The 21,081-nt window shown below is 35.5% G+C and overlaps 2 protein-coding genes across 3 annotated transcripts in view; both read left to right on the plus strand.

Annotated features, from left to right (window-relative positions):
- Positions 1-21,081, plus strand: part of LOC142358608 (uncharacterized) — a 591,411-nt gene that overhangs the window by 118,323 nt on the left and 452,007 nt on the right. The gene's annotated exons all lie outside the window — the stretch shown is intronic.
- LOC142358596 (innexin unc-9-like) overlaps positions 1-21,081 on the plus strand; it is a 134,197-nt gene that overhangs the window by 25,630 nt on the left and 87,486 nt on the right. Inside the window, exon 1 of one of the 2 annotated variants that reach the window (XM_075410030.1) lies at positions 8,548-9,601. The exons of the other annotated variant lie outside the window; for it this stretch is intronic. The gene's annotated coding sequence lies outside the window, so the exon portion shown is untranslated. Of the gene's footprint in view, positions 1-8,547; positions 9,602-21,081 lie in introns of those variants that run through there. 2 annotated transcript variants of the gene reach the window in all.

Consider the following 21,081-nt stretch of genomic DNA (forward strand, 5'->3'; position numbering starts at 1 on the left):
TGTACACAAACACACACACACGCACACACACACACGGACACACATACTTGTACACACAATTTATACACACACATACACACAAACACACACAAACGCACGCACACACACACACCCAAAAGTACATACACACACACAAACTCACACACACACGCAATCTCACAAGCACACGCACAAAAGCACGCACACACACTTGTATATATACACGCACAGACACACACACACACACACACACGCACACACAAGCACACAAACGCACGCGCACACACACATGTACACAAACACACATACTTGTGCACACATACACTCACACACACACGCGCGCATACAAATGCATGCCTTCACACTCATGTATTCACACACACTCACACTTAAAACTCACGCACACCAACACACATTTACGCACACGGATACACTCATACACACAAACACACGCACACACACAAACGCATGCACACAAACACAAGTACACGCACACACAAATGCACGCACACACACACACACACACATGTGAACACAAATATACTTGTACACACATACACACACACATTTGTACACACACACACTTTCAGGCACAAACACACACAACACACACTCATTAAAAAAAAAACTCACACACATGCGCACATACACACAAACTGGCGCGCGCACACACATACACACACACGCACGCACAAACACACACACACAAACGAACGCACACACACATGAAAACACACACTCACTCAATTACACACACATACATACACGAACACACGCACACACACAAACGCACGCACAAACACATGTGCACACCCATTTTTGTAAAAACACACACCCACACACTTGTACACACACACAAACACACGCATAAACGCACACACTCATTCAAACGAACGCACGCACGCGCACACATACACACAAACGCACACACACACACACACAAACGCAACAATCGGAAATTAATGAACAATGTCGTAAAAAGAATCCTTCGATTTAAATGAATCAAACAAAACTTTCAATTTTGTTACAAATTTTATCAATCCTACATTTTTTTGCAAATTGGGGAACACACACACGCACGCGAACACAAACACAAGCACACAAACGCACGCACTTACACACATGTGCGAATACACATACTTGTGCACACACAGACACTCACACACACGCGCGCATACAAATGCTTGCCTTCACACTCATGTATTCACACCCACTCACACATACAAAAGCACGCACACCAACACACATTTACACAAACACACGCACGCGCAGACACAATACATTTACACACACGCACACATTCACACACAAACAAACACACGCACATACACATATTTAAACACACACACACACATAAACACACATACACACAGGGACACAAACGCACAGACGTACGCACATGCACAAGGACACACTTGTAAACACACATGCACACACACACTTACACACACACACACGCACACAAACACACATGCGCACAAACGTACACACACGCGCACACACTCGCATCTACACACACACAATTGCACACACACACACACACACACATGTACACACACACACAAACTTGTACACACACACACGCACAAGCACTCACACACTCACAAACGTACGCACACGAACAAACACACATGTACAAACACGCGCGCAAGGTCAAACACACACACACACACACAAACACACGCACACACACAAACGCATGCACACACACACAAGTACACGCACACACAAATGCACGCACACACACATGTGCAAACACATATACTTGTAAACACATACACACACACAAACACACACACACACATTTGTACACACACACACACTCACGAACAAACCCACACAACACACACTCAGTCAAACAAACGCATGCACACTCACACATACACACAAACTTGCACACACACACACACACACGCACGCACAAACACACACTCACTCACTCCCACACACACATACAAACACGAACACACGCACACACACACACACAAACGCACGCACACACACATGAAAACACACACTCACTCACTCACACACACACACATACAAACACGAACACACGCACACACACACAAACGCACGCACACACACACGTGCACACACATACTTGTAAATACACACACCCACACACTTGTACACACACACACACACACACACACACACACACACACACAAACACACGCATAAACGCACACACTCATTCAAACAAACGCATACACACAAACGCACACACACACACACACACAAACACAAACACAACAATCAGAAATTAATGAACAGTGTCGTAAAAAGAATTCTTCGATTTAAAGGAATTAATCAAAACTTTCAATTTTGTCACAAATTTTACCAATCCTACGTTTTTTTGCAAACCGGGGAACATTTTTGCTAATCCGATTTTCTCTTCAAACGAACTTTCTTTTTATCTTCTTAATGTGGATTACGGGTTACGGGTTTACAATTTTAGCCATTTTAATTTATTCTAGAAATATTCATTTAATTATAGAAACTGGCTAAAAACTAAATGAAAATTTTCAAGAATTTTCTGTAAAAAAATTGGAGAACGTTTTTCTGACTTTTTTCGGATTTTTTTCTTTTCCGTACTTGACTTGGAACCTACATTTTTGAAAAAAGGAAAATTGAGTAAATCACTATCACATGAACAAGGAGGCTCGATTATGTGATTTCCCACAAAATCTCCTTCTCTGTGGCTTTTTCTAAATAAGTAGGAAAAAAATAAAACTTCTCAAAATTCACATTTAGTTAAAAAAATTGAGTGTACCGGTAAAAGAAACACTTTAAATTCGAAAGACTCAATTAATTTTATAGTGCCATAATTGAGGACCGATGAGACCTGTCAAAATGGAGAATACCAGATAAGACAAAAGCAAAATAAAATGATAACAACAAATAATCATAACAACCAAAAGTCAAAATCTATTTGTTTAGGAACACTTATTTACGAAGCCAGCAAATACAACTTTAAAAACCTGAATTAAACCTGCACATTACTAAAAAAGATAGGGACTTGTCCATAAAAAATCTTGAAAGCCGGGTAATTCGACGAGAAAAAGAAGAAAAAATGAGCAAAACTAGTGATTCCAAGGGCGTCAAAATTTGTGTAATTAAAATAGGCCAAATTGCCAGCAAGAAAACCAACATTTTGGAAGTAGTGTCCACGAAATTCGACATTTATACGTAAGTGCGATCTATACCTGCTGCAAATTTTGGTAGTTTTGCAATTTCTGTGAAAACTTTTCACTGCCAACTATTTTAATTGTTTTGTATTCTAATAATATCTAATATTTTATTCACGCAAGTCAATTGTTTCCATATGGAGAAAATGCATGAAAAAATCTTTTGGAAAAAATTGATTTTGGATTGTTTACATAACTTTTTTTACGAGTTACGAAAATCGAAAATTCATAATTGCGAATTAAGCATCCATATTTTTTAAGCTCATTCCGCACTTTGTAAATTCAAAGACTGCCTTTGGTAGTTAAATTGATCCGCCTGCAGCTATCGCTATTGAATTGTAAAAAAATTTCCAGTAAAAATTGAAGTGTATCATTTTTCCCATGCATTAAGATAGGGAACGGATACTAATAACATTTGAGAGCTTGAGAGAAGACCATCCCTTTGCAGTTCCGCGTTATTCCAATTTTTTCTTCCTCTACTCCAACTTTGAGTAAAAATGTGATTGCAGTAATATCAAAAAAGTAGTTTTTTATGGCCAAAAATGCCGTTTATGACAAAAGTTTGTATTTGAGATTTTGTTCATTATAAGTATTCAAAAAATAATGTTTCTTTGAATATTTTAAATTTTTGGAGTGTTTGAAAACTAAGTTATTTGCATCATCCTTGTATCCATTCTTCTGGGAAGAATTTATTGTTGCCACTGATTTCGATGAGACTTCCGGAAATATATTTTAAGTTAAACAAATTGAGACTTGCAAAAGTATATTTCCCGTGAAACAAAAGTTAACAAAAAAGCTGAAACCGAAATCCAAAATTTTTTTATTAGTTTAATAGCAATGCCACAAAGTTATTCTATCCTATTAGCTTTGTTCCGAAACATGTTGGAAACAAATTGCTTCTCATATTGACGAGGTGGACAAATTCACATCCAATTTGAGATCAAGTACAATTAACCAAAAGATCTTGTGAAACAGAACAAAGTGCACAAAAACGCGGACAAAATTAGAAAATTAGAATTAGAATCAATTAGAAAAGCGTAGTTCGAGTCAACATTTGGCTCGCAAAAATTATCCCTTCAAATTCCCGCGAAGATGAGTTCACGGGTTCCCAATAAAATAGTAGTATCAATCTGCTGCCAGAATTTATTTTACCGGTCTTAGTGTTCAAAGTTTTGCTTCTATATACAGTAGCTAATCAAAAAAGCTCTGCAAAAAATTTCCAACTCAATTTGTTCTGATACAAATTTGATTTCACAGTTTTACACAGTAGACTTTTCACGGTATCAAATTTTCTTAAAAAGTGTACTTCACCCGAAGAGTAATTTGCTGAAGTTTAACATCGTTAACGGCTTCTATCGTATACGAGCCGGCACATAACAAATTTCAGAGAAGAAATGAATTCTTATCACATTATGTCGATGGTCAGCCGCCAGAAACTACCCATGAAATTGACATTAAAGATGAAAAGATAACCTGTTTAGGCTATAGTTCCTCCCACACTAAGGTGGGTCGCAATTACCAGTTCAGTGCAATTATTCATTCAAGACAGGATAATAACTTAGCCAGAATTACAGCTCCAAAAAATCAGCAACTCTGAATTTCAATTTCTTTTCAAAATTATAACAAAGTTTTGAAATTTAGCTATAGACTTTTGAGGTAAACTTTTTGGTTTAGTTTTTGGCGCACAATTTGGTTTAGTTTTTGCACCTGTTTTTTTCTCACTATGGCTTTTACCTTATTATGATTGTAACTGTTTTCTCGAAAATTCGTAATCCGAACTTAAGACTTGGTCTTTAAAAAATGTCGGGAGACCTTTTTTATATATTTTCCATATCAGGAGTTTTAAGGAGTTTAGATGTATTTCGGATTTTAAAAAGTTATGTGCAACTCATCATTGTGCTTTCTTTCCATTTGTTGATTGTTTAAAGAGTCCTTAAAAGCAACATTAACATTAATTTATTCGCGATTTCTAAATTTACTGTTTTGTGAGGGGTCAGTTTACTGAAATCGAACACATTACGCCGCAGAAAAACACCCAAATCATCACGGCGAAATCTTCCCAATCTCTGTATCTCTTTTTGTTTTTCTTTCTTAACACATTGGAAACACACAAAAATGCGAAAAAATGTATACTTTACCACAATCGGCCAAAACGGAAAGAAATTGTTTAGCCCGTGTTTGTAAAAGCGTCCGCATTGTAATCACGGAATTGATATACACTCTGCGCACCTGACTCCTCACGTTCAATGTATAACAAAATCTGCTCGATTTAGGAATACCTTTTTCGCACTCAGCGTAACTCAATTCGGAGCAGAATGAATCTAATTTTTGCTTAATGTGCTTAATTTTAAAAGTGGTTGAAAGCTATATCAACTGATAGCAATTAAAAGTACTTAAAAGTGGTATAAAGAATAATATGATACCATATAGGTCCAAAACAAACAACAATGTTTTTAATTGTTTTGAATTATGGGTCGGGAAACGAGAATGACATCACCACACTCCTAAAGTTTATTTTTTGAGGGATATTTTTTAGAAAAAAAAGCAATCATTCTGGCTAAGATTTGATGCTATTTTGATACGACAAAGGTTAAAAATATACAATAAGGGTCTATAAAATATCACAAATTTTTTTTTTGTTTTGAGAATTGTAGATCGGGAATTGGGAACGTTATGACCACATACTCCTAAAGCTTTTTTTCTGAGGATTTTAAGAAAAAATCAATTATACTGGCTTAGACTTGATATTATTTTGAAACGAGAAAAAAATATTGTTTTAAAGCTGCTGGCTGTTTTGGTCATTTGCAGGCATTATTAAAAGAACAAAAGTGAGCGATGAATTGATATCTAACAGTCTGATACACTAAAAAGGCAAAAAAATAAAGTGGAAATGAGCAGCATAAAAAATACAGATACCGTTTGTTACTAATAGTTGGAATAACAATTGTTATATCAATTTTTCCGCATTGGTGAACAGAATGGCCAATTTGTTTAAACCCTGTATATTAAACTATTGTAAATTATTTCCTCATGATCAATATATCTGTATTTTATTATATTTGTATAAGCTTTAAATCACTTTTGGATGCTCAAACGTGCGCATTGAGTTAGGTACAATTGCGGATTACAGATATATTTATTGCAGAAAATAGATACCTAAACTGAGCGAAATTGTATTAAAAGACTTGTCACATAAGTAACAACTTGAAAGCCTCCCAGTTTTGTGGAACCGCTTGTTCTAAAAATAGCTACTAAGCTTGTCTCCTAACTTTGCTCATTTTATGTATCTATTTTACGAGCGACTTTTTTAAGGCGGAAATTTTGGTGTATACATCAGCGTCCTATTAAACGTTTTAGATTCACAATTTGTTTTTCCTCTGTGTCAATTAATCATTTTTGAATTACTTTTGCATTAGAAGTTTGCAGAACAATTGAAACTTCTTTGAAGTCATTTAACTTTATTATAAATTTTTAAAAAGTTATTTTCTCAGAAAAACATTTAAAAAAAAACAACCAATTTAATTGGTGCATTTTGATCTTGTTTTCTCCATGTCATACACTGCATCTTTTAGATACCAAGCTTCCTAATTTTTTTATTGTTTTCCGAAGACCTTTATAATTATGATAGTCTATGAAGCGAACAATTTTGTCTACATTTTTTTTAGTTTTTACTAACCATTGAAAGGGAGCTCCAAAATGAAGAACTCAGTGCAGAGATCTATGCACTGCTCTTTTTGTACTCTTTTCTCATTTTGTATACATTTTTTTGTAATGCACACATTTTTTGTTCACATCAAGCTTAGTTTTTGTCAACAATGACAAATTTTGCTTCCGTTTTCTTTGGTATTGATTATTCTTCGGTTATTTTCTCAGCGTAGGGTTCAATATAAAGTTAATCAGGGACGTTTTTCTTGGAATAGAATCCCTTTTTGTAAATAATTTAGAAATTGTGTCGGCCGAACTTTTTGTGCTGGCGCAGCATACATTAAGAGTTCTCGATGTCAGATGCAAAAAGTGAGTAGTTCTAAGCGAACATTGTTCACATGTATTTAGACCATGCTTTGTTTGAAGACTAAGTTATGAGTTGACTTATTGCGAACAAGAGAGGTACTATAAAAACAGAGAGCGAGATGAAAGGACGGCAATTTTAGTAGCAAAGCGGATATTTAAGGGGCAATAGATTGCTTGTAAAATACAGAAGTGTGTTTGTATTTATTTCCTAAATTTCTTCAGTTCGTCTCAAATTTTCCCCTATTTACTATCTTTTTCAATTCTTTCCTATTCCGGGTGATTGTAGTTGTTTTTTATTGTGCGGATTTGTTTGAAAACTGGACCATTTTGACTGCGATTTGGGTTTTGGAAAGCCCCTTTGCCTTTTCTGTTTGCTACGAACTGGGGTTGCTTTCCAACTCAAATCACCACTTATGCCCGCTAGGTAACAACCGACCCCTACCCTATCGGATGTTGACTATACCCAAGAAGCTGGCTCCGCCTAAAATACCAAAAAGAATATCGGGTCCAAAAGAGAAAGGCAACCTAACCCATTCCTGCCCGTGATCCCCTCGCCACTATTACCCCTGTACCCGCACCCTTATACCCAGTACCCGCCATCCTCGCTACCCCTAATAACCTTCCGCTGTTAATTTATTAGCCTTTGTTGTAGGGAATACTTTATTGTTGGGCACGTTTTCACACACTCCATTCTCCAATTTAACGTGTGTGTGTGTGTGTGTAACAAGATAGTGCGTATTTTAAACTATAGATGCAATAATGCATATATATATATATATATATATATATATATATATATATATATATATATATATATATATATATGTGTGTGTGTGTGTGGGTATATGAAGGTAGTGTAGATATATTAGTGGGTAATGGTGGATTCGATGAGGCCAGGTATAATTCGTAGTAAGGTAAGAAAGAGAAATAGTAGCATAGCTCTTTCGCAACACGCGCCGCCTCCATTGATTGGTGTGTGTGCAGTGGGTGATTGGTCACGTGTGAAATAAATTTGAATTTGGGATATCTTCTGCGGGTATTTCACGAAGGAACGCATGGACACAATCCGATGGCGTGAAAACGTCCCAACACCCACAAACACACACAACAGTAGGTAACTTAGTTCAACACACGAGAGATTGGTTATATGAAGCTAAAAAAGAGGAAAACGGAAAGAGAGAGAGAGAGAGAGAGAGAGAGAGAGAGAGAGAGGGAAGGGGGTGGTGGGGTGGTAGTGGTGGTGGTTAGTTAAAAGAGGAAATCCGTGTATGGATTAAGGTGCAAAAAAGAGTGGAATACACATATATCAGCAATTATATTAACTCACTCTTTTCGCTCATTCCCTCTTTCACTCTCTCTACCTCTATTCTTCCCTGCCTGATCCAAAGCCGGCCCTTTTCTCTCTCTCTCTCTCTTCGCTTCTATATGTCTAAAATGCTGCTACTATAGTCCTCAAAATGACCCCTTTATTCTTCCCTCTATCTCAGTTACTCACTATCACAATAGTATTATTACCAATTCTATCATAACCCACATCATCTATACCCCTGACTTCTTTCACACGTACACATACTACCCACAAGCCTAACCCCTCCCCCTTGGGGCAACCCACTACCCCTAAATCATAACCTCATCCGCAGCAGAAGGAGCATCAAATAACCAATCAACTGTAGTCCTCTCTTCTGTTTTCTAAACTGCTGCTGCTTCTCTGGCAGATTTGACTCAACCCCCAACCCTTACATCCTAGCCTCGCCTCTGTCGAATTTAACTAACCCTTTATAACACACAACTCAGTCCATAAGAAGTAAAAAAAGGCCTGTTTGGTACGAACCTATTTCCCAAATACCACTACGGGCTGGCTCCTAATTTAGAAAAAGTCTACTCAAATACTACCCGCCATCAATATATTTTCCTTACCTTTCTCTCTCTCGCTCTCTCTCTTTCTGTCTTTATTCTTTCCTTTGTTTCAAGTCCCAGTTGCAACATATTTCTTTTTGTAAGACAGTACACTATAAATTTAGAGCGAGTATCACAGTGTAGTATATGCGTGTGTCTTTTACTGTTATTCGTTGGGTTCGTGTTTTTGACATTGTGCTGTTATTGTGCCCAGTTATTTGGCTATATTTCTTTCTCCCGACAGCTCAGAGGAAGTCATTTAAGACTCTCTAGCACTCTTTTTTAACGGTATCGCCTCCTGTACTCTCCCATCCCGAATCCTGTCCTGCCGTTCAAATCTCTGTCTCATTTTTTATGTTGAAAAACTGAAATGAAATGTGCTGTATGGTTAACTTCAACTTTATTTTTTGGTTAGCTACTTTTCGACTTACTAGTTTTAAATAGGTATCTACGATGAACTTCATTTGGTGCCTCGTCGATACAGGATTCAATACTCATTTTACATGAGTCACTTTAACTGCAGGGTGAGATATTTTTATTGTTTCAATGTTTGAAAAAGTTAAACTATTTAAGTAAATTCACTGCTTTCGCGGTTTTTCTCGAAAGTATTTTGCGGTCTCAAGTACAAGAATTTAAATTCCGGTGATTTACATTAATTCTCGACAAGTTTCTGGCTAAGATTCGTCCAGTTATAAATTCAATTCAAAAATCTCAGTTCGGTAGGCATGTTTTTTGCAGAGTGTTCTTGCATGTACATTTATGCATTTTGTACATTTTGTACAATTGCTTTTTTGCATGCGTTTTTCATGCACAAGTTTTGCTCAGATATCCAGAAAGATTCTCGTCTTTTGTACAGAGAAAGAGTTCACAAAATGATATTCAGCATTATAATGTTATAGTTGGCATAAGAGTCTGTAATTTGGTTAGATGCGTTTCATCCCGAGTCAGAAATAGACGTTATCCATACAAGATCTTACAAATTATCTTTGTTTTGAAAGATAAAAACTCCAAAAGGAAAAAAAAAAACGAAAAAGCCTTGGGTTATGTCCTATATTATCCTACGTCTTATCTTAGAGAAAAATATCAATTCTTAAGCGTCAATATTTAAAATTTAAAATAAAAGAAGCTTAACAAAAAACAAACGACTCGTATTATCAATCTTACATATAAAAATGGGAAAAGCTCCTTCCAGCCATCTCTTTACTGTTCAAATTTTTCAACGCTTTTTCAACTCCCTACTTCTTTTTCTTCTTTTTTTCTCTTTTTGTGACCATTCGCCTTTCCTCGTATAGTTGTCCTCGGGTGTTCTATCGCTGTCTTCGATGTGTCAAATTAATGAGCACAATCCATTCGCAAACGTACTGAATACCCCTACCAAACGAACCAAAAAAGCAAAAGAAGAACAGTGCAAGAGCAGAGCCACCTCTAATGCTTGCTCCAAAAATTTGGGGACAGGGTGAAAAAGAGAAGAGAAACGTAACTCCTGAAATGGCGCATGCAGAACAAGCCTAACAGAGCAGTGCACCCAAAAATACTATCGAGCGTCTGCCCGTAGAAACGCAACCCACAGGAAAAAAGGAGGTGGGAGAGCCATTTTTGCAACGATTTGGGGGCTCGGACAAATTCAATGCTCTTTTTTCTACTATCAAATCAAGTTCCGTGTCTCCATTTGTTTATGGCGAACCATGTTTGGATGCAAAAAACATGGTTTGTTAAAATCAACTGGAGACACAAGGAATTTGCAGTGACAGTGAAAAAAGACTAAAAAATTTCTACAATAACCAAACCATCCCATTAAAACGGCTGAGGAAACGAAACAACAAGAAAAAGAATAAAAACACACAGAGAACGATTGTTTCTTGCAACAGCTGTGATCTAACTTTTATTGCGTTTTCGTTTTTCTTTCCAACGTCCACTTTTTTTTAAATCTTATCATTCTTTTTAATTCATCTTCATTTCTTCAGTCGCTTTTTTGCCTGTTTGCAAAAAAAACGCACAAGCCAATAATAAAAGACGGCAGAAGTGATTTATGGTTTGAATAGTAGAAAAAAAACATTGCATCCAAATGTGTCTGAGAAGGACAACTATTGCAAGAGACAGAAGTAAGTGCATGTATTTGTATTTTTTTTTATCCAAAGATATGAAAAAAAAACTAAATTAAATATTTTGTTTTTGTTTTTTGACTGCATGAAACCAGCTTTTGAATGGAATTTTATGATATTGATTTTTCTGACAACAAAATTTTAGGTCTGCATGCAAAAGTTGTTCGCATGAAAATGATTTCTGTTCCAATTGGTGGTCACTAGGCAACTCATATGAAAAGTGAAAATGAGATAGGGTATTTTTGCGTCAATCCGTATAGATAATCTCTGCAGTATTTGTCTAAGGAAAATAAGAGTTTTTTTCACTTTTTCTTGATCCAAGGCCTTAGTAGTGTTTTTAAAAAGAGTTTGATTGGTCTCCAATTCCCTTTTTACTTCTGCTGCTTTGCTGATAATTATACAGTGAGCTAGCAGCTAATTGAGTTTCAATACAAATCGTCAACTATTATTTTAAGGGGTAAAAAATTTATAGTGTTATTTGTTTTCTCTGAATAAAAATGGCATCAATGAAGTGTTCTATATCAATTGATTTTGTTCTTCCTTTTAGAATTTCAAATCAGAAGATAAAATTTTTTGTACCATAAGAAAAGTTAATGTTGCAAGATTCTTCAAAAGAATCTTGGAAGACCAACTTTGCCTTGCAAGATTTTTCAAGATTATTTCCGTCTTGCAAGATCCTGCAAGTTAACTTTTGTTTTAAGAGGGATAAGTTCCCGTATTGGGGATAAGAAACATACAGACGATTGATTAAACTTGACAATCAGAATAATTTAGTTGGTCAACTTTGATCATTTTAGCTTCTCGTTATTTGTTCCTGGCTTTTCTTAGGTGCTAATAGGAAAACTATTTAATATTCAGTGCCTTTTATGCTCAAACGATTGCCAATTTTGAGTAATATTTATTGCACGAACGTTCTTGCTCTATTGCCTCAAAATATATAGTAGTTATTTTTAGCTGTGTTACTTCTTATTCTAAACATAACTATTGGCAGGCAAACCACCCGGCTCTCATTAAGTTCCATTCTTGATCCAACGCAGTCATTTTGAATAAAACTAATTTTGCGCTTTTTCAACAATTTTTTATAGAGAGACACGTAGATTTTCCAAAACTGTTTTGCAAAGAAATCTTTGTGTTGCTCTTACCTTCTACAGTTATCCATATTTCCAATATATCTCGATCACCGCTCGCATTCCCCGGTTGAAGTGTCTTTGATTTCATACTAGAAGTGATATAGGATTTCATACTGTCCATACTCGATACTTTAGTACCTTCTGTGAAACCAAAGAAATCTTACATGATCCCTCCATGAAACGGAAAAACTTATGCTGAAAGAAGTGTATGATCCTTGTAAGAAATCAAAGAAATCATATATGAATTTGCGAGACCCTTGCAAAAGACGGCTTACTTGTAAGAACTTTCAAGTCGAATGGTTAACTTTTAAGAACTTGCAAGTCGAGTGATTAATTTGTAAGGACTTGCAAGTCAACTGGTTAACTTGTAAGAACTTGCAAGTCGAGTGATTAACAAGTAAGGAATTGCAAGTCAACTAGTTAAGTTATAAGAACTTGCTAGTTGAATGGCTAACTTTTAAGTTTCTTGTGTCGTTTGAGCTCAACTATCATTGGTTAAGTCAATTTAAATTTAACATTCAGTCATTTAGCTTAGAAAGCACGTGGGAGTTGGTTGCTCGGTTTGGATAACCTAATAAAAAGAGACCTAAGTTGACAAAACTGTTAATTTTCATTTCGATCAACTCATAGGCCCTGTAATAAAAGGTAGATCTCAATTGGCTCCTTCACGGTTAAAGGTGTTCCCAAAATTTGATACCCATTTTGACTTTGACAGAAGTTTCCAAATCATAACACAGTATTTTCTCAAAATAATTTAGTTACCCTTTATTCATTAACACTTTTATTCAGAACCCTGTGAGTCAGGTGGTTAACTTTCAAGAACCATTTAAGTCAAATGGTTATCCAGTAAAAACTTGAAAGTCAAATGGTTAACTTGTAAGAACTTGCATGATTTTGTAAGAAAAATGCAAGGCGATGCATTGCCTTGTAAAAGGTGCAAGAATTTTGCAAGTTCCTACAAATCAACCATTCAGTTTCGACCCGGGGTAGCATTTGCCCATTTTCAATTTTGTCACTTTTTTCCACGGCCATGTTTTAGAGATCAGGCAAAAGAATTGTGTGTAGATTTGTGATTTTGGCATTTTTGGCGGAAGCAAGATTTGACCAGTCTTGTTCCTGCGCGTTATCACATTATTTCCGTGTTGCTCACAGTTTTGACCAAGAAGAGTTAGTCAAATAGAGAGACATGAAGAAAGAACAATTAGTCATCGAGAAACTTCATTTGCCAGAATAAATTTTTATTATGAAGACAACTAGCAGTATTGCAACTAACCATATCATGGTTCAGAACAATTAAAACACTGAATTGGGTCTCTACTAATTAAAATTGAGTAATAAGATTTTCGGATGATTCAGATCCTGAATCCTCAAGATCATGGACGTTGCTTATTTTTCACTGTTAATACAAGCCAACGGATTCAAGCCTGCTTTGTCATTTATGACTATACTATTTACGCCATTTTTGACACAACTCAAAAAGAGCAATTTGAACAATTTGTCATACATTGTATAATAATAACTACTACGGGTAAAATCCTTTATTTATAAAAGTATGAAAAAATCTCAAATAGAGCACTTTGAACTCAAAAAGAGCGATTTGAAAAATTTGTCATACATTGCATAATAATAACTACTAGGGGTAAAAAAAATCCATTTTCTATAAGTATGAAGAAAATCTTTGCTGTTTTGGTTTTGTTTGCTCTAAAATATGAATTGACAATTGGAGTACAGGAATTTGTGTTCAGAGGATAAATTTCACTTCAGTTTGCTCAAAGGGTTCTGCATTTAAATATAAAGTATCGAAATACCCTCAGACAGGAGATAAATAAAAAACGCTTATCTGTAAACTTTGTCATTTCTGTGAAGCCGTTTATAGTACCGTATTTAGTATGTATTGTCATACAATTTATACAAACAACTACTACGTCTAAAAAGCCTTCCTTTTTTGAAAGCATGAAGAAAATCGCAAATAGAGCAATTTGAACAATTCGTCATACAATGTATAATAACAACTACTAAGGGTAAAAAACCTCCTTTTTTGAAGTGTGAAGAAAATCTCAAATCTCAAAGTATATGATCTTTGTAAGAGATCAAAGAAAGCGTATATGATCTAGTATGATTACAAAGAAAATTTTCTTAACACATTTTGCACCTTTGATCAATTTTCTACGTATCAGTAGCTAATGGCATAACAAGTGAAGCCTTTCGAGCGTAAGTTTTACTTTTTGTATGATCCTTGCATGACTACCAAGAAATCATAGAACTCATATATGACCTAGTACAAATCAAAGAAAGTTGTATGATGGATGACGCGGGTTTATTGACTTTTTCCAATTTTCTGCTCAAATTCAAGAAAAATTATGAAAAATTACATTTGTTTGAATGACAATAATTAGTAGCACGCGGCCACAGATAATATCTTTAAATTGAATTTTATTTTTTTTAGCATTTTTGGATGCAATCGGTTTGGAACAACTTTAACATTATTTTTTTCCATTCTTTTCCTGCTTTGCAAACAGTATTGATCCATCGGAGTTAAAGTTTTGCATTTGGTTCAGTTTCAATAATGTTTAATAGCTATTCCCGAATTGAGTTGCTTTCGTTTTGTGAAAATGAAAATGTAGCTTGGTACTTGACTATAGTGTCACATAAAGTCCCGCATAATGGAGACCAACTGATTAAATTGAAGGAATTTGCACAATTCTTGCAAAACATGGTTAACTTGTAAGAATTTGCGAGATCCCTGCAAAAGAGGGTTTACTTGTAAGAACTTTCAAGTTGAATGATTAATTTGTAGAACTTGCAAATCGAGTGATTAACTTATAAGAACTTGAAAGTCGAGTGGTTAACTTGTAAAAACTTGCAAATCTAATGTATGGCTAACTTTTAGGTTTCCTGCTATATCGTCTAGTTCGTCCCGATTGAGTTCAACTATCATTAGTTAAGTCAGTTTAACAATCAGTCTTAAGCTTAGAAAGCACGTGGAAGTTGCTCGGCATGGATAATATATTTGCCTGTCGAAGAAACATATTAAAATAACTTCTTTTTTGCTGGACAGGAAACGTCAGGAGGTCAAAGAAAAGCAAAGTAACACTTTTTTCAGAAATGAGGTAACTTGCTATCAAAAATTTGGATGTTTGATCAAAAACCGAAGAATTGATTCTTCGGGCAACAGCCATATCCGATCTCAACAAAGACATCAAAGACCTAATGTTGAAAACAACCGCAAAATATTTGGTCACAAGTTATACTGCCCTGCAAATGACCATTTCTACAGAAATTCCAAAATAAAAATGCGTTTCGCCCAAGTATGCCAATCTTCAAATAATGTTCCCGGCCAATTTTCAAAAGCATGTACAAATGTCAGGAAAACTCTAGCGAGAGATGCTTACTTTTAACACATTCTGCTTAAACAAATATCCGATTGCAATTGATTGCAATCAAGCCCAAACATATGTTTACTGCTAACATCTTGTAGATTTAGCTTATAAAGACCGTGCGAGTTGTTTGCTCGGTTAGGATAACATAACAAAAGGCTACCTAAGTTGACAAAACAGTCAATTTTCGCCCTGTAATAAATGGTGGTAAATGGTGGTAATGAAGGAGCTAATCTCAAATAGCTCCTTCAGGATTGATTCACTGAAAGTGCTCCCAAAATTTGGTAACATTTTTGACTTTGATGGAAGTTTCCAATTCATATCGCAGCATTTTCTTAAAATAATTTAGCTATCCTTCATTTATTATCATTTTTTATTCAAAAAACCCTGTGCGTCAAATCGTTAAGTTTCAAGAACCGTTTGAGTCAAATGGTTAACCAGCAAGAATTTGAAAGTCACATGGTTAATTTGTAAGTACTTGCATGGTTTTGTAAAAAAAAATGCAAGGCAATGCATTGCCTTGTAAGAAGGTGCAAGAAATTTGCAAGTTCTTACAAATTATTCTTTCAGTTGCGACCCGGGAGAGTAATTGCCCATTTTCAAATTTGTCACTATTTTTGCGGCCAAGTTTTAGAAGTCAGGCAGAAGAATTGTTTGGACATTTGCGATTTTGACACTCATTTGACGAGAGCAAGATTTGACCAGTCCTGTTCATGTGCGTTGTCACATTATGTCCATGTTGCGCACAGTTCTGACCAGGAAACGTTGGTCAATTAGAGAGACATGAAAGAAAGAACAATTAATCATCGAAAAACGTCATTTGCAATAATAATTTTGTATTATGAAGACAATTAGCAGTATTGCAACTAACCATATGAAGGTTCAGAAGAACAATTAAAACTGGGAATTGGGTCTCTACTAATTAAAATTGAGTAATAAGATTTTAGGTTGATTCAGATCCTGAATCCTCAAGATCGTTGATTATCTTTCAATGTTAATACCAGCCAACGGATTCAAGCCTGCTTTGTCATTTATGACTATACTATTTACGCCATTTTTGACGCAATTCAAAAAGAGCAATTTGAACAATTTGTCATACATTGTATAATAATAACTACTAAGGGTAAAAAGCCTCCTTTTTTTAAAAGTATGAAGAAAATCTTTGCTGTTTTGGTTCTGTTTGCTCTACAATATGAATTGGCAATTGGACTACGGGAATTTGTGTTCAGAGGATAACATTCACTTCAGTTTTCTCAAAGGCTTCTGTATTTAAATATAAAGGTTCGAAATATTCTCAGACAGGAGATAAAAATAAAAATATTTATTTGCGTACTTTGTCATTTCTGTGAAGCCGTATATAGTACCCCTACTAGACAATTTCTGAAGGCTTTTGCCTGAATCAACTCAAATGATGAAACAGACGTAACTAACGGAAAGCAAGACGTTATCAAGAATAGCTTAACCAATTTTTTCCACAGTTTTCACTTAACAAATTTTTGCGAAACGACATTAATTATTTGAAACAAGTTTTGGCTAAGAACACTGAATGAAGAAACAAAGAAATGTTATTTAACAACATCTGCTTTAAAATGCATGCAAAAACAAATGTTAATGTCTTGATTTAGGAAATACCTAATTTTTTTGCAGATTTTATTTACAAAACCAATACTCACTTGGTCCAATCATGCTCACTAAGAAATTTTACATTTGCTGGTCGGAGAAACATTTTAAATTAATTTCCATTTGCTGGACAGAAAACGTCAGGAGGTCAAAGAAAAGGAGGTAAACGAAAATTGGGCACTTTTTCTGAAAACTAACACTTCTTTCAGAAATGAGATAGCATGCTATCAATAACTTGAATTTCGGTTGTTTGATCAAATCAGAGGAAAGATTTTCTCTATCTTTAAAAAAGTATAAAAAAAACAAGTAGACATCTCAATTATTTTGCATTTTCCGAAACCAGCAAAAATAAAACATTTATAAAACCAGCCACATCGAACAGCAAATCATATAATGTTTTATAGACGTATTATTAACACAACAGGCGAACCTTTTGTAACTGTCGAAAATTTTGGTGATATTCTCCCAATTGAATCAATTTATTTGAGCTAAGTACTAAAAAAAGACAACTTCGAACTCATGTCAAAGCGTTACAGCGGAAAATTGCTGAAGAAGGTGAAAAACTGCGGGGAAAAAGTTGCCTTAATTTGTAAATCCAGTTTTTACTGCTTGTGTACATTGGATGGGCCGAACCCTCGGATCAAGTACCCATCATTTTAGTAGCAGTATTTTTTTATCATTGAGTCTTTTTCTATCTTTTGTGTATCATTTAAATATTTTCACTAATGTTACGTAACACTTTTGATCTTGTCTACTAAATCGTATTGGGAAACTAAATACTTTTTTGCGATTCACATTTTTGTATCCCAACTTAAACGTTCTAGGCGGCAATTCGGCTGTCTATTTCTACTCCGACCATTGAAGAAAAAGAAACTAGAGACTAGCAGCGCAGCATGAACTGGCAAGACAGTTGCTGCAGAACAGTACAACAGGATTTTAAGTGTGGTAAGAATCCTGAAAACCAGCAGATCAAAGGCTTTGTTTGTTCTCACTCTCGGTAAAGAAAGTCTTAGTTTAATCAACAGACAAGACTTACAGTTAAACATCGGATCTATAGATATTAAGGAGCTAATTGAACTTTTGGAACGAGCGCATAACGGCCCAAGGAGCATCAATTTTGATCGAATAACAATGTAAAGCAATAATTGGATCAAAGTATGCAGCAATCAGGAAAAAAGCAAAAAATTATAAATTAAACAATCTGGAAAGAAAATTTAAAAAGGATATTCAAATTTAAAACGTACAACATAAACTTTTAGGGAGAATTATAAAAAGGCCCTTCAATTTAAAATAAGTCGAAATAATATTGAAAGTAATCAGTAAGATCATATTATCTGAAAAAGTTTAATTTACGAAACCGTATCAGCACTTTGAAACCGATCCTCGGGCAACAGCCATATCCGATCTCAACCGCGAAATATTTGGTGTAATCATCGACACAGGTCACAAATTATACTGCCCTGCAATTGGCCAATTCTGCAGAAAACCCAAGATAAAAATGCGTTTCGTCCGAGTATGCCAATTTTCGAAAGCATGTACAAATATCAAAGAAAACTCTAGCGAGAGATGATTGCAAATCCACTTTTTACACTTTCTGTTTAAACAAATATCCTATTACAATTGTGTGGTACAATAGTACATGTCAGTCTGGGGGCTATTGATTTGGTGCAGCTAGTCAAGTTCATTTTAAGTTAAATCAATTTAGTTCATTTTCATTTACCATTATTTCTTTCATCATTTAGTTCTTGTTATGAAGATCAAATCTTAAGTTTTCACAATTTTAATTTTGTTTACATCCTGTGTATGATATCTTTTGTCTGTTCATGTTGTTTCGTGATTTTAAGTTGCCGCAATTGGAAATGTTGTATTGTGAACAAATTGTTGATCAATTTTAGTTAATCTTTAATTGGAATCATTCTGCTCATTTTCTGAATTCAATTTAGTTGTCTCTCTCTTAAACTAGATTCCGCTCCGCTAAAGACCTAATTTAGTTAAGATACAAATTAAGCTTATTTCGATAAGCGAAATACCCATTCAATAAGAGGACGAACTTTTGCTCAGCCAAATCTACAATAATTCTGTATTCAGAAAATAAATTCAACAAGCATCAAAATTAAGTGTCGATTCGCTCCGCGAATAAGCCAACAAATTGGAATACTAAGTTTGAATAAATTCGCAACGCGAATCAACTCAACCTACAGATTGCTAATCTGTACGACATGGCGCAACTCATCCATGTCGCAACTCATCTGTACGTTGACGCCATCCATGCAACTCATCTTGGAACATGGGGGATGACCGATATGGCAACTCACGCGTGGTGGCCATATATGCACAGGGACATAGCTAAAAAAACCGCAAAATGCAACTCCTGTGTCAAGATTGGTAAAAATATAAATTCTATTATACCTGCTAAAAAATGGGCACCATTAATGTTATGCAAAGTTCCAAAAGAAGAAATCCAAATTGATTTTGGAGGGCCAATCTATAATGAAAAAAATCAAGAGATTTACTTTCTTGCATGTATTGATCGATTTTCAAAATTTCCAACAGCAGAAGTATTTGATAGAGCTAATGCAGATAATATTTTGAAATTTCTTCAAGGATATGTTTTGCTACACGGTATACCCCGTACAATTAGATTGGATCAAGCTCAATGCCAAATGGGACAACAAGTTAAAACAATTTGTAATCAAAATTACATACAGTTAATTGAAGCTCCAATACACGATCACAGAGCAATTGGCTTAGTTGAAAGGCTAATTCAAACAATCAAGAATCAATTAGCTTGTATTAAAACGGCGGCGCGAAATCAATTCAATGTGAAAGCATCTATAAAGTCAATAATTTACCAGCTCAGAATATGCCGTCAAAATACTAATAATATATCACCATTTGAGGCACATTTTGGTGGAAAGGCGAATACTCCATTAAGTAATATAACGACTAAACCGGACCCAAAAAGTCTGACCTATAAAAATATTTTAAATAAATATTTAGATTTGGAGACTGTCAGATGCGAGGAACTCATTGCTGATAAAAATTGGAACAATGAAGGACGAAGCGACACAGAAATTGAGTTGAGCAAAGACAAGCTAAGCAAATATGCGACAAAAAGAAAAAACGAGGACCCGAACAAGGAATCAAGAGTGATTCCTCACCCAGACGTTGGACAATCAGTGCCACGATCAGAAGTTTCATTAGAAGTAAAACCCGCTAAAAAGAGACCGCGCACTAAACGATCAAAGAAAAGCCTAGATGGCTTATACGACGTGTTGGCGCCTGGATCTTCGGTAGTAAAAACGTATACATTCACCTCAGTTATTAAAGAACCAGGAAAAAGGGACGTAACTATCAGAAATTCAGACTAAGCGAAATTTGGCACAACAGCTGAACGGCAAACCGAACTGCAAGCCTACGCAAATCGACGATCAAAGATACCAACGGGAAAAACAACCGAGGAACTGATCAGCCATCACGCGAAAGAATTAAGGAAGAAGCTAGAGGGAGGAAAACGCATGAAGCACAGGAAATTAGCAGATGATGTCAGTACGGTCTCTTCAATACACTCTAATGTAACACGCGCTCTTAGGGTACGAATGCCCACTAAACCAAAAAGATCGATAACAGCACCGCCAAAACAACCGCCGAAATAAGAGGTGATTTCGCGGTGCCAATGGAGATGCCATTAACTTCAATAGTTATAGCGGAGCCACCTAGCAGACCAAAACGTAAAGCTGCTACAAAAGCCTCAGCTGCGTTAATTCCTTTGAAA

This window comes from Convolutriloba macropyga, chromosome 2 (genome assembly GCF_964194025.1).
Source record: "Convolutriloba macropyga chromosome 2, txConMacr16.3, whole genome shotgun sequence".
Taxonomy (NCBI): domain Eukaryota; kingdom Metazoa; phylum Xenacoelomorpha; order Acoela; family Convolutidae; genus Convolutriloba; species Convolutriloba macropyga.